The sequence below is a fragment of the Schistocerca nitens genome, chromosome 3, assembly GCF_023898315.1.
Source record: "Schistocerca nitens isolate TAMUIC-IGC-003100 chromosome 3, iqSchNite1.1, whole genome shotgun sequence".
NCBI lineage: Eukaryota > Metazoa > Arthropoda > Insecta > Orthoptera > Acrididae > Schistocerca > Schistocerca nitens.
This window is the reverse complement of record NC_064616.1, coordinates 595,651,329-595,665,964: the sequence shown is the minus strand read 5'-3', so window position 1 is coordinate 595,665,964 and position 14,636 is coordinate 595,651,329. Positions and strand designations below refer to the sequence as shown.

The 14,636-nt window shown below is 39.9% G+C and overlaps 1 long non-coding RNA gene across 1 annotated transcript in view; it reads right to left on the bottom strand.

Annotated features, from left to right (window-relative positions):
* Positions 1 to 2,120: 2,120 nt before the first annotated feature.
* LOC126248513 (uncharacterized) overlaps positions 2,121 to 14,636 on the bottom strand; it is an 81,967-nt gene continuing 69,451 nt past the window's right edge. The window contains exon 3 of the long non-coding RNA XR_007545498.1: positions 2,121 to 2,399. This is a non-coding gene — a long non-coding RNA (uncharacterized LOC126248513). The remainder of the gene's footprint in view (positions 2,400 to 14,636) is intronic.

The window sequence follows — 14,636 nt, the reverse complement described above, 5'->3', positions numbered from 1 at the left end:
ATGATCATATATTCACATTCACTATCTGCAGTTAGCAGACGACCATACATTCATTCATTTCACAGATCTCACCAAACTGGATGTAGGGATTTACTTTGTGGGAGTGCACATGTGATCAATTAAATAAATAAATTGTCATTCTTTCCCACACTGGTATCCGGCTTCGCTGTATTAATTGAAATTGAGTTATTTTACAAAAAAAATGTGTTGTTCTGACAAAAATAATGAAGTATGTTGTACCTATTTTCAATGTCGGGCGGTACTGTACCCTTTCAACGAGTGTAGAGACTTTCCCGACATCTGCCGATCAGAACCAAAATGGCAAGACATTTACAAAATTATGAAGATTGTTTGCATATACTAATCATGAATTTATGCATCTGACACCCTCTGCCTGCTGAATTGATCTGAAGCGAGAGATTTACTATTATTCCATGATTGTAGTGATGCTCGTTAGAAGTTTTTTCTGCCTGTACTTTCCAGTTGATAAGCATTTGGGAAATAATGTACATAAATAAGATGGTTAATATAAACGATATCTAAGGGATAGTAACTTCATTTGTATACTTGAGTTTGTAGCTAAAGGTACTGCTCATCGTATGGTAGTTCAGAATCACACACAAAACCAATAATTATATCACACACACTAGGATGCCAACATTAAATACAAGATAACTGCAGGTCGTTTCAAGTCACCCTGTTGTTTCAAATAATCCTATTTTATGGTACTGTTTTTTACATCACATTCAAAAGAAGAAAAAGCCAATCATACGATTTAATTCTATTACAAAATCTAAAGCCAACCGTGAATTATCTGTACACTTACACATGTGACATCATTGGCTATGTATGTACACAGATGAAATTTTCACAGAAAATATACAAAAAACATCTTTTGAATTTTTTACTGAATATAGCCGACGTTTGAACACTTAATAATACACATAATATGCAGAAATGTACTAAGTCATTCATACAGTCACCTAACAGGCACTATTTAGTTCATTTATAGTTCCTGAGAAAACCTGAAAACATATTTTTATCATGTTTTCGCTATCAGTAGCGGATCTCTAGTTACCTAATTGCAGAAAATTGCGTAGATCTTAACGGTCTAGCTATTTATCTGCATGTTTTATCTTCCATTTTTCAAAAATCTTTATCTGTTATCGAGACACCCCCCAAAAAACACTGTATTTAGTACCAAAATAGAGCCGCAGATTCCAAGGCAGGTATGCACAGCAAACGGCTCAAATTTTTACAATATATTTCTAAGATCCCTATCTCAAAATGCTTGACAATTTTCTTGATATCTGTATTCGTTTCTGAGATACAGATGATAATGATGGACAGCACGAGCAGCAAACTGTGACTGTTCATTGATGAAGTCATGTACTGCGAAGCGTTGTGGTTGGGTGGGGTTAGAAGGATATAGGATATCTCATCCAGAATTTCTATCTGGTCTGATGAATGACAATTTGCTCTAAATGTTGAAAAACATAAGTTAATGTGGCATACAGTATCAGTGGAGTGCTACTTGACACTCACATCAGTGAGGTATCTAGGTGAAATGTTGAGAAGCGATATGAAATTTGACGAGTACTTATGTTCGGTCACATTAGAGAAGGCAAATGGTCGCTTCGTTTTACTGGGACGATTTTAAGAGAGTGTAGCTCATCTGCAAAGGTGAGAACTTATACTAGAACACTAGTGGGGCCCATTCTTAGGTACTGCTTTAGTGTCTGGAACCCCACCAGGTCTGATTAAAGGAAGATATGAAAGAAATTCAGAAGTGTGTAGCTAGTTTTATTACCAGTAGGTTCGATCAACATTTGAATATTAAAGAGATACTTAGTGAATTCATACGGGTATCCCTGGAGTGATGGTGACTTGCTTTTTGGGAAACACTATAGAGAAAATTTAGTGCCAGGCATTTGTGGCTGACTGCAGAAAGATTCTACTGCCAGCAATATACATTTTCTGCAAGGACCGCGATGACAAGATAATAGAAATTAGGGCTCATGCAGAGATGTGTATACAGTCTTTTCCCTTCATTTATTTGCAAGTATAACAGGAAAGGGAATAAGTGGTAGTGGTATAAGGCAACCACCACCATCCCTGTAATGTGGTTTATAGATTATGTATGTAGCTGTACGTAGATGCAGATGTAGATATAGACCATGTACATATGTAGTAGTTTCATCACTCAGTCGGTAGGCAACTTAATTGCGTTTCTTGCATTTATTTATTCCAATAACCCTTTTGGGTGGCACAATAAAACAACTTTGGTTTTGCTTCAATGTTTGTAATTTTCTTTGCTCCCAGACTTCCTGCAACCTTCAAAAGTGCCACTGCTATTTTTCAGATGTCCTCTTCCTTTCTTTTGCATATCTCTTTCTTTCCTGAAATAATAATAATAATAATACTTTATTCAACATAGAATGATTTATTGCATATGTATAAAAACAGGTTACAGTCATGATACACCACACAAAAATATATTCTTCTGAATACATCATAGATTATCAAAATGATTATATTACAAATAAAATAATTTGCTTAATGATTAAACTACAAAAAATGGTTTGCTTAACACTATTTGCATATTTTTTTTCAAATCATATCTTACTCTGTAAGTAAGCATGGTTTTCGTTTAATGTGTAAAAGGGATTTTGTAACAGGAATTTCTTTAACTGACATTTAAGCTTCATCGTGGGTAGGGTCATAACTTTACTGGGCAGTGCATTGGCTAACTTTAAACCTCCATATTGTGGGCCCTTTTTATAGAGTGCTGTTCTGAGGCTGCTAATGTAAATTTTTTCTTTATTTCTGGTATTGTACTGATACAAATCAGAACAGATGTTGGGCTGCAGTCTTTTAACAAATAATATGGCTTTAAGAACGTACATTTTTATTATGGTTAGTACATCAGTTTTTGAAAAAAGCCACAGCACGATTCCTTATAGTTTGCTCCACAGATGACCCTTATAGCCGTTTTTTGAAGTAGCAATAGCTTACTATGGTTTGCTTTGGTTGCTGCTCCCCAAATTTCTAATTCAAGTGAGAGGAAGATAGAGCATGTTATGCACTCTTTAGGAAAACATCGTCTTTGCAGAACTTGCTAATCGTATTAACTGCAAATATATTCTTAGATAAGTTACATGTTAGTATGCCGACATGTGTGTCCCATTTTGATTGCTTTGAATTGATAAACAAAAGAATTTTACACTAAACTCTTTTTTACTAATTTAATGCCTTTGTAGAGTTTAACCTCATCATTAAAACTACTGTTGTTAAACTCCATGAGCTATGTTTTACTATTGGATACATTTAAGTGGCTTTCATTAAAGTACTGAACAATTCCATATGTCACATTATTAGAGTGGGTCTCTAGTTCGTTTTATGATAACTTTCTACACATTATGAACGTATCATCCGCATACAGAACTGCTTTGGAATTTTGAGTGCAATATTTTATGTCATTTACATACATCAGAAACAAAAGAGGACCCAATACAGACCCCTTTGGCACTCCGTATTTTATAATAGAGATTTTGGATTTATGAACACCACTTTCGGTTTTAAACAGTATAGACTGTTTTCAGTTATTGAGATAAGAGTTTATTAGGTCATGAGTAGTGCCTCTGATGCCTATGTTCCATAGCTTATATAATTGGATAGCAGCATTCACACAGTCAAAATCTTTCTCAAGGTTGAGGTATATATCATAACATGATGCTGTGCTGCAGAGTAAAAATCTCATTCTGGAAACATCCCCCAGGTTGTGACTAAAGTACTAGTTCTGCAAGATTGGCAGAAGAGCTTATTTGAAGTTTGGAAGGTAGGAGACGAGTTACTGGCAGAATTGAAACTGTGAGGACGGGTCGTGAGTCGTGCTTGGGTAGCTCAGTTGGTAGAGCACTTTCCCGTGAAAGGCAAAGGTCCCAATTTCGAGTCTCGGTCTGGCACACAGTTTGAATCTGCCAGGAAGTTTCATATCAGCGCACACTCCACTGCAGAGTGAAAATCTCATTCTGGATGTTGCTTATTTTCGATGGCACTTATTATCTCTTCAATTAACTGAACAGCTGCTGTGATAGTTGATTTATATTTTAAGAAGTCATTTGGATTTTCGAACATTACGTTTTACTTGGGGAGAAAGTTAATAATTCTGTTATATATGACTTTATTCACTATTCTGGAAAGGACAGCAAGTATTGAGATTGGTCTGCAGTTATCTCTTTTTTTAAAGATTGATGTTAACTTGGCAATTCTCATTCTGTCTGGGAAGGTGCCTGATTCTGTTAAATTATTTACTGCTACAGACAGAGGTACAGAGACATTTTAGTTGGTTGGTTGGTTGGTTGTTTGGGGAAGGAGACCAGACAGTGTGGTCATCGGTCTCATCGGATTAGGGAGGGATGGGGAAGGACGTCAGCCGTGCCCTTTCAGAGGAACCATCCCGGCATTTGCCTGGAGTGATTTAGGGAAATCACGGAAAACCCAAATCAGGACGGCCGGACGCGGGATTGAAGTGTCGTCCTCCCGAATGCGAGTCCAGTGTCTAACCACTGCGCCACCTCGCTCGGTGAGACATTTTATCTACACACTTTCAATACATTAGTGCCCGCATCTCGTGGTCGTGCGGTAGCGTTCTCGCTTCCCACGCCCGGGTTCCCGGGTTCGATTCCCGGCGGGGTCAGGGATTTTCTCTGCCTCGTGATGGCTGGGTGTTGTGTGCTGTCCTTAGGTTAGTTAGGTTTAAGTAGTTCTAAGTTCTAGGGGACTTATGACCACAGCAGTTGAGTCCCATAGTGCTCAGAGCCATTTGAACCATTTTTTGAATACATTAGTACTGAGGCCATCACACCCTATGGAACTGGAAGATTTTAGAGAACTAATGATGGTAATAAGTTTTTTGCAATTTGTGTAGGGTAGATATATGCTATATGGAGATGTATTGCCTTTGAAATTATACTGCTGGTTATTATGTTTGTCATTGATACCTCCCCCTACTGAAAAAAAATGTTTATGGAAAATATTACCAGTTTCATGTCAGTCTTTTACAATCATCCCACTGTGGTCAATAACAAAGTCCATACAGGATTTGTCTGTGCCTGGTCTAAAACTCTTTATCACTCCACAGACACCAGTAGTAACACTGAGTGATGCCTGAAGCTTGTTTGCAACTAAGTTGCTCCTGGTCTGTATTAATAAATCTTTATAGCATTCTAGATAAATTTTGAAGGCCTCCTTTAGTGTTAGGTTTTGAATATTATTCAATATTGCACGATGAAATAATTTTAATTACTCCCTTGCTTCAATGGCATCATTATTTATACAAATACTTTGGTTTATATATTTTGTTTGTTTCACTTTTGTGGCTACACTGGGCAAGTGGCATCGAAACAGCAGTAGAAGTCTGCAGCGAAGCTATCACGGAAAAGCTATAATTCTCAAATCATGGGTTTGGTTGGGTTGTTTTGGGGAAGGAGACCAGACAGCGAGGTCATCGGTCTCATCCGATTAGGGAAGGGCGGGGAAGGAAGTCGGCCGTGCCCTTTCAAAGGAACCATCCCGGCATTTGCCTGGAGCGATTTAGGGAAATCACGGAAAACCTAAATCAGGATGGCCGGACGCGGGATTGAAGCGTCGTCCTCCCGAATGCGAGTCCAGTGTGTAACCACTGCGCCACCTCGCTCGGTCCTCTCAAATCATGATACATGTGCTAACATGGAGTTGATGTTATCATTATACATAATTCTTTTACTTACATGTTGTTTCTTTTTAATGACAAAGGGCATCTCACTTGCATCAAACTGAAGCTGTACTGCATGGTGCTCAGAGATAGCTAAATTCGAACATATGTGCTATAGGAAAGATAGGTCATATTTCTTATTGTATTATCCAGACATGCTTTGCTGTTGCTAGTTTCTCAATTTGGCTCATGGATAAGTGCGGTCAGATTGAATTCTTCGATAGGCGATGCAGCTTTTTGGAGTTGACGTCACTGGTTAATAAGTCCCCTATTATAACATTTACAGGGACATTTAACCCAGAAAATGTGCAGCAAATCAGATAAGTTTCTGAAAAAGGTATCCATATATGCCCCAGGTGGCCCATACATACCAATAATTGCTGTATATTCTCTACTGCTTTTTACATCTATTGCAACAAATTCTGTTATTCCCTCTATGCAGAATGCACTTACGTCAAAAACACTGGAATTACTTGCTTTTACAGTGAAGATTGCTATGCCACCTCCAGCCCTGTGTTCCTGCTAAAGGCAAAACAAAATTTCATGGGGAGTTGCTGACTAATACTAATTAGGTCTTCCGTGTACTAATGTTCAGTTATGACTAAGACATCAGGTTTATCGAGGCTTGTAATAATATCCAGATCGTTGTGCTTGTTTTTTAGACTACCGAAATTCTGGTGTATGAGTTTAAGTCTGAGTTTCTCCTGCTGGACTATACAGGATGATTTAGGTCTAGCAAACTATCTAGCACGCTTTAGAAGTTTCCCAGGCTTGCCTGCAGTGGCTGTTTGTGTGGCAGATTCTGATTTGGTGGGTTGTGCCATTCCATGGCAATGCACTTATTTACACCACCTTTTGGAGAATTTCGTCTAATTTCCTCAACATTTAATTTGCTGACAATCTTCTTGCCTCTTCCGTTCATGTGCATAACATGAGTTGTGTGCTGGTCTCTTTCTAGATTGCTGATGGTTACCAGAGACACATAGTGAAATTTATTACATATTGTTTTAAGCCTGCCATTTGTCTTGTGCACCTTCATGTTCACAATAGATTTTTTCCATTATATCGTGTCTCTGTGGAATAATAAAAATACACTCCTGGAAATTGAAATAAGAACACCGTGAATTCATTGTCCCAGGAAGGGGAAACTTTATTGACACATTCCTGGGGTCAGATACATCACATGATCACACTGACAGAACCACAGGCACATAGACACAGGCAACAGAGCATGCACAATGTCGGCACTAGTACAGTGTATATCCACCTTTCGCAGCAATACAGGCTGCTATTCTCCCATGGAGACGATCGTAGAGATGCTGGATGTCGTCCTGTGGAACGGCTTGCCATGCCATTTCCACCTGACGCCTCAGTTGGACCAGCGTTCGTGCTGGACGTGCAGCCCGCGTGAGACGACGCTTCATCCAGTCCCAAACATGCTCAATGGGGGACAGATCCGGAGATCTTGCTGGCCAGGGTAGTTGACTTACACCTTCTAGAGCACGTTGGGTGGCACGGGATACATGCGGACGTGCATTGTCCTGTTGGAACAGCAAGTTCCCTTGCCGGTCTAGGAATGGTAGAACGATGGGTTCGATGACGATTTGGATGTACCGTGCACTATTCAGTGTCCCCTCGACGATCACCAGTGGTGTACGGCCAGTGTAGGAGATCGCTCCCCACACCATGATGCCGGATGTTGGCCCTGTGTGCCTCGGTCGTATGCAGTCCTGATTGTGGCGCTCACCTGCACGGCGCCAAACACGCATACGACCATCACTGGCACCAAGGCAGAAGCGACTCTCATCGCTGAAGACGACACGTCTCCATTCGTCCTTCCATTCACGCCTGTCGCGACACCACTGGAGGCGGGCTGCACGATGTTGGGGCGTGAGCGGAAGACGGCCTAACGGTGTGCGGGACCGTAGCCCAGCTTCATGGAGACGGTTGCGAATGGTCCTCGCCGATACCCCAGGAGCAACAGTGTCCCTAATTTGCTGGGAAGTGGCGGTGCGGTCCCCTACGGCACTGCGTAGGATCCTACGGTCTTGGCGTGCATCCGTGCGTCGCTGCGGTCCGGTCCCAGGTCGACGGGCACGTGCACCTTCCGCCGACCACTGGCGACAACATCGATGTACTGTGGAGACCTCACGCCCCACGTGTTGAGCAATTCGGCGGTACGTCCACCCGGCCTCCCGCATGCCCACTATACGCCCTCGCTCAAAGTCCGTCAACTGCACATACGGTTCACGTCCACGCTGTCGCGGCATGCTACCAGTGTTAAAGACTGCGATGGAGCTCCGTATGCCACGGCAAACTGGCTGACACTGACGGCGGCGGTGCACAAATGCTGCGCAGCTAGCGCCATTCGACGGCCAACACCGCGGTTCCTAGTGTGTCCGCTGTGCCGTGCGTGTGATCATTGCTTGTACAGCCCTCTCGCAGTGTCCGGAGCAAGTCTGGTGGGTCTGACACACCGGTGTCAATGTGTTCTTTTTTCCATTTCCAGGAGTGTAATTTAGTGTTAATTAACTTACCGACTGCTACTTTCATGAGTCTGATAGCGTCATTTGCTTAATTTTTTGCTACATCGTTTGTACCTTCCATGATTACGACGTAAACATTTGATGAAAAAGATTCACTACCTTGCACACACGGCTCCACCACAGCAGAAAGAGGCGCTCCAGGTTGAATGTGAGCCACAGCTGCAAAGTCGTCATCGCTGATCGCGATGTTTCGTGCTATTCCACTAGCGTGACTGTCTCCATATACACACATAGAAAAAAGTTTTGCATCACCCCGGTTCCCAGAACTCCTGAAGATAGAAGTTGACTGTGGATATTGTATCACAGACCCTGTCCCTTTGACTGTTCAGAAATGTCACTAAATCCGTCCAAAGAGGTAAACAACCATCCACGAGCAGCGCCTATTAGACGGAGGGGGTCTGACAGCAGATCAGTTCCAGTCATTCCACCAGGAAGGAGGTACACGACTCGTGTTGTCTGTAGTTCGACCATGCCTAGACGCTCAGTATCGCGGTACGATCGCGTCCGCATTGTTACTTTGTGCCAGGAAGAGCTCTCAACAAGGGAACTGTCCAGGCGTCTCGGAGTGAACCAAATCGATGTTGTTCGGACATGGTAGAGATAGAGAGAGGCAGAATCTGTCTATGAAATGCATCGCTCAGGCGGATCCAAGGCTAATACTGCAGTGGATGACGGCTACCTACAAATTATGGCTCGGAGGAACCCTGACAGCAACGCCACCATGTTGAATAATGCTTTTCGTGCAGCCACAGGACGTCGTGTTACGACTCAAACTGTGTGCAATAGGCCACATGATGCGCAACTTCGCTCCCGGCGTCCATGGAGAGGTCCATCTTTGCAACCACGACACCATGCAGCGTGGTACAGATTGGCCAAGCTACATTCCGAATGGACCGCTCAGGATTGGCATCACGTTCTCTTCACCGATGAGTGTCACATATGCCTTCAACCATACAATCGTCGGAAACGTGTTTGGAGGCAATCTGGTCAGGCTAAACGCCTTATACACACTGTCCAGTGAGTGCAGCAAGACGGAGGTTCCCCTGTTTCGGGTGGCATTATGTGGGGCCGATATACGCCGCTGGTGGTCGTGGAAGGCGCCAACGGCTGTACGATACGTGAATGCCATCTTCTGACCGATAGCGCAACCATACTGACAAGGCATTCGTCTTCATGGACGACAATTCGCGCCCCCATCGTGCACATCTTATGAATGACTTCCTTCAGGATAACGACATCGCTCGGCTAGAGTGGCCAGCCTGTTCTCCAGACATGAACCCTATCGAACACGCCTGGGATAGATTGAAAAGGGCTGTTTATGGACGACGTGACCCACCAACCACTCTGAGGGATCTGCGCGGAATCTCCGTTGAGGAGTGGGACAATCTGGCCCAAGAGTGGATAGTATGCCACAACGAATACAAGCATGCATCAATACAGCAGGGCGTGCTACTGGTTATTAGAGGTACCGATGTGTACAGAAATCTGGACCACCACCTTTGAAGGTCTCGCTGCATGGTGGTAAAACATGCAATGTGTGATTTTCATGAGCAATAAAAAGAGCGAAAATGATGTTTATGTTGATCTCTGTTCCAGTTTCCTGTACAAGTTCCAGAACTCTAGGAACGAGATGATGCAAAACGTTTTTTGATGTGTGTATTAGAATCCGTCCTTTCTTGTGTTTCTGATTCATCTCGCTTCTTCTGTTGTTCTCTTGGACCAGTTTCTTCCTCACACTTTCACTGATTTCACTGTTGTTATCTTGGACAGTTTCCTCACATTCACTTATGTTAGCGAAGGGGTTTGGGGCTTGTTTTTAGAATTTATTACTGGCAGTTTTTTGCAGTTTAAAATGTTGCTCTTTGTTTACATAGATTTAAATGCTACATCCTCCACTATTTCATCTACAATCTTATACCTGTTTTTAGCAATAACAATCGGAAAGCTTTCTTTGGTTTTTGATTCAAGGCCATAGCTGTTGAGCAGGCACTGCTGATCAGTTTTGCTCATCTTTTTGTTTATTAGAGAAAACTAAGTCTTTAGACACTGAATTTCACTAATTACATCTTCAACTAAAGCTGAAAATTCGCACTTACAATGACTATTTTTCGCGTTTTTTAATTTATCAGAGTTTTTGGGACAGCGATGGATATGGTTCCAGCTCGTCAAGCATTCGTTGCTTTCTTTCACTGATCAATCAATTTTAGCACTAGGAAAACGGAAAAAATGATTACATTCCATACACCTGATGCTGGTTTTCAACGCATTCTCGCATTTTCTTGCACTACTACTTGCCAGCCTTTTACTGTATATATGAATGTTTCTCTAAAAAGTGCTCTGTTCATTCTAATTCCACTGTTTTTCATATTTCTGTAAATTTCAGTGAAACATGTGGATTTGGATTTATAGCTGTTTAGTGAGTTGAAGAAGTATTTCATTGTTCTGTTTTTATCCATTTGTTAATGTATCCGTTAAACTGTAGTCGTCTTTCCCTCATTACATCAGTTAGCTTTTCCATTTTGAAATAGATCTCTCTGTTTGACCTTAATTTGCATTCAACATTACTAACACTTCAGAGTTGCAATATTTTTCTTACAGTTCATCTTTCAACTTTTTCCAGTTTTTCAAGATCCCCAAATCTTGTCAGTCTAAATATTTCTGCTGCATATAGTGTTTCAGGGCTAACCACTGTTTGATAGTGCCTCAGTTTTGTGGACCAGAACAATGATTTTTTGTTATATACTTTTTTGGCATATGGATTGCCCTTTCCATTTTATGTACTCTGTTTTCTATGGATATCGTTTTTTATGGCTGGTTTCTCTTTTGTATTTCTTCTTATTTTTTCTCCTAAATATTTAAAACCATTTGTTTTAAATATTGTGTTGTTATGAATTTTAAGGTTTGTATGGGCATAAATGACGTTTGTCATTGTGTTCTTCCAAATGATATTTTGAGTCCTGTTTTGTTTGCCTTTTTATGTACTTCAGGGATGCATTGTTTGATGCTATCCAGTATAATGCCCTCTCCTACTTATTGACCCTATATAACCAAGCAGAAACTACTACATAGCATGTGCTATTTTATAGTATGAACAATGTTTAAGTAATTTACTAAGAGCAGATAAATAGAACTAATCTTGCAAAGTCAGCCTCAGTGTCTGAGCTGGCATCTTTATTTCTTTATAACCTGTTAGAATATTTTGTCCAGGGTTGTAAAAATGACAAGTGGCTGGAATATTATGTTGCTTTTAACTATTTTCTTCATTTATTTATATGTTCTTCACACACAGTGAAACTTTCTTGATCTAGAAAAAAGGACAGTGGACAGACATCATCATGTATCATACTCCTTAGCTACTAAAACCGTTGTGACGCACTTGGCGCCAAAATGTCAGTATCTCTTTTACAAACCCAGCTTCCCATACCTTCTCGAACAGAATGTACTCCAAACTGGTATTAATGCAGCTGCCTCAAATGAATTTTTTTCAGATTTAATTTATATAATTTTTTGGAGACAATTATGTATGTGAAGACTTACATGCCAAATGGTTAATAACAACGATTGCAAATTTTGACAGTTTGAAAAACAGTAGATTACTGTTATTTTACAAGATCGATTTCATTATCTAAAGTAAAATTAGCAAATTTGTGAATGAAGATACATTTTGTTTTCATGGAAACTGCAGTGTAATAATATTATGTTCATCATTTTATGTTCATCATTTTATCATTTTAATATTATGTACATCATTTAAATTGATACCTGTGATTATTGATTTTCATGGTACAAGATAGATGCTACAAGATGCATTGATATGAATAATAAACATAAATTAACAGAAAAAAAGTTCTTTGGCAATCAAATATTTGAGAAATATCTACAGATGAAGACTGTATAATTTAAGTAAGAAAATTATCCCAAGTCTGCCACAATTTATACAGAATCAAACATTTCAGTTAACATACGAAAGTTCCAATAAGGCAAGAATGATTACAATACCCAGCTAACACAATACTGGACACAGATTGTGTACAACACTTTGTGACTTTAGGTATCACCATAAAATTAGTTGTTTCACATAAATAATTTTTTTTTACTGACAGTTGAAGGTTCTGGAAGCCTTCATTTTGAAACAAATTTTAATAACATGTATATCTAGCAAATGCATTGTGTTTATAAGACAAAATTTAGAGTGGCTTGTTGTGCAATATGTCTTTCTTAGTTCACTGAAGCACTTACCAATTGACCTAGAGAATTCTCAAAACCATAAAAATATTCTGAGTAATTAAATAGCATAGAAAATTCATATAAGCAATAATGAAATACTAATAAAAGATTTATATTGTGCACTTTAGTTTCTTTTACTCACTTATGCACTGACAGGTGGCACAAGTGTAGTTTTATACAAATGAAAGAAACATTTATTATCTTTAGTTTAATAATTATAACAATTAATTTGATTCTGCTAGGTACACATACTGTATAAAATGTAACACAAGAAAAGATAGCTTCATGAAAACCATTTCCAGCGAAAATACAATAAAATGCATTTAGATTTTCAGTTTAGAGGTTCTTGATTACTTTCCAAAATTGAATAACGCATTTTTTTTAGCTAATACTTGCCATAATTTTAGAAAAAGGCATTTTGAATAACTTCCTTATCACTAACAGATACGACAGATTTCTCACGTAAACTGAAAAATACTATGAATTTATGAAAGAATCGCTCATTTTGTTTTACACTGTACAATCCTCCACTTTTTAATTAAGTACAGATAGTCCTTTAAAATACCAGAGTTTTTTAAAAAAGAATTTACATAAATTTATCTATTTGGTACTAAACATGAATTAGTTTTAGTAATTTTTTTTTCAGGAAGAAGCTATACTATCATGAAGTTGTTACTTAAAATTTGGTCACCATTCCAGTGTCAGATCCTGTAATCATATTTGTTTTATTAATTTATGGTCTTTCTAAATCAGAATTTGATGATCCCATTTATTATATGACCACAAACCGAAGTACAACATATTGCATATCAGAGCATCAGTAGCTTCCTACCATTCCATATGCCTAACATCATTATTGTTATTATGTTTTCTATTATTCTCATTATTATCATCTTAAAAAGAATCCCCCCCCCCCAATGAAACATGGACCTTGCCGTTGGTGGGGAGGCTTGCGTGCCTCAGCAATTCGGATAGCTGTACTGTAGGTGCAACCACAACGGGGGTGTATCTGTTGAGAGGCCAGGCAAACGTGTGGTTCCTGAAGAGGGGCAGCAGCCTTTTCAGTAGTTGCAGGGGCAACAGTCTGTATGATTGACTGAGCTGGCCTTGTAACAGTAACTGAAACGGCCTTGCTGTGCTGGTACTGCAAACAGCTGAATTGAAGGGGAAACTACAGCTGTAAGCTTTCCCGAGGGCATGCAGCTTCACTGTATGGTTAAATAATGATGATGTCCCCTTGGGTAAAATATTCCAGAGGTAAAATAGTCCCCCATTCGGATCTCCAGGCGGGGAATACTTAGGAGGACATCGTTATCAGGAGAAAGAAAACTGGCGTTCTACAGATCAGAGCATGGAACGTCAGATCCCTCAATCGGGCAGGTAGGTTAGAAAAATTAAAAAGGTAAATGGACAGATTAAAGTTAGATATAGTGGGAATTAGTTAAGTTCGGTGGCAAGTGGAACAGGACTTTTGGTCAGGTGAATACAGGGTTATAAATATAAAATCAAATAGGGGTAACGCAGGAGTAGGGTTAATAATGAGTAAAAAAATAGGAGTGTGGGTAAGCTACTAAAAACAGCATAGTGAACGCATTATTGTGGCCAAGATAGTTACGAATCACACACCTACCAAAGTAGTACAAGTTTATATGCCAACTAGCTATGCAGATGACGAATAAATTGAAGAAATGTATGAGGAGAAAAAAATGGCTCTGAGCACTATGGGACTTAACATCTGAGGTAATCCGTCCCATAGAATTTAGATCTACTTGAACCTAACCAACCTAAGGACATCACACACATCCATGCAAGAGGCAGGATTCGAACCTGCGACCGTAGCGGTTGTGTGGTTCCAGACTGTAGCGCCTCGAACCGCGCGGTCACACCAGGCGGCTATATGAGGAGATAAAAGAAATTATTCGGATAGTGAAGGGAGCCGAAAATTTAATAATCATGGGTGACTGGAATTTGATAGTAGGAAAAGGAAGAGAAGGAAACGTAGTAGGTGAATGTGGATTGGGGGTAAGAAATAAAAGAGGAAGCCGCCTGGTACAATTTTGCACAGAGGATAACTTAATCATAGCTAACACTTGGTTCAAGAATCATGA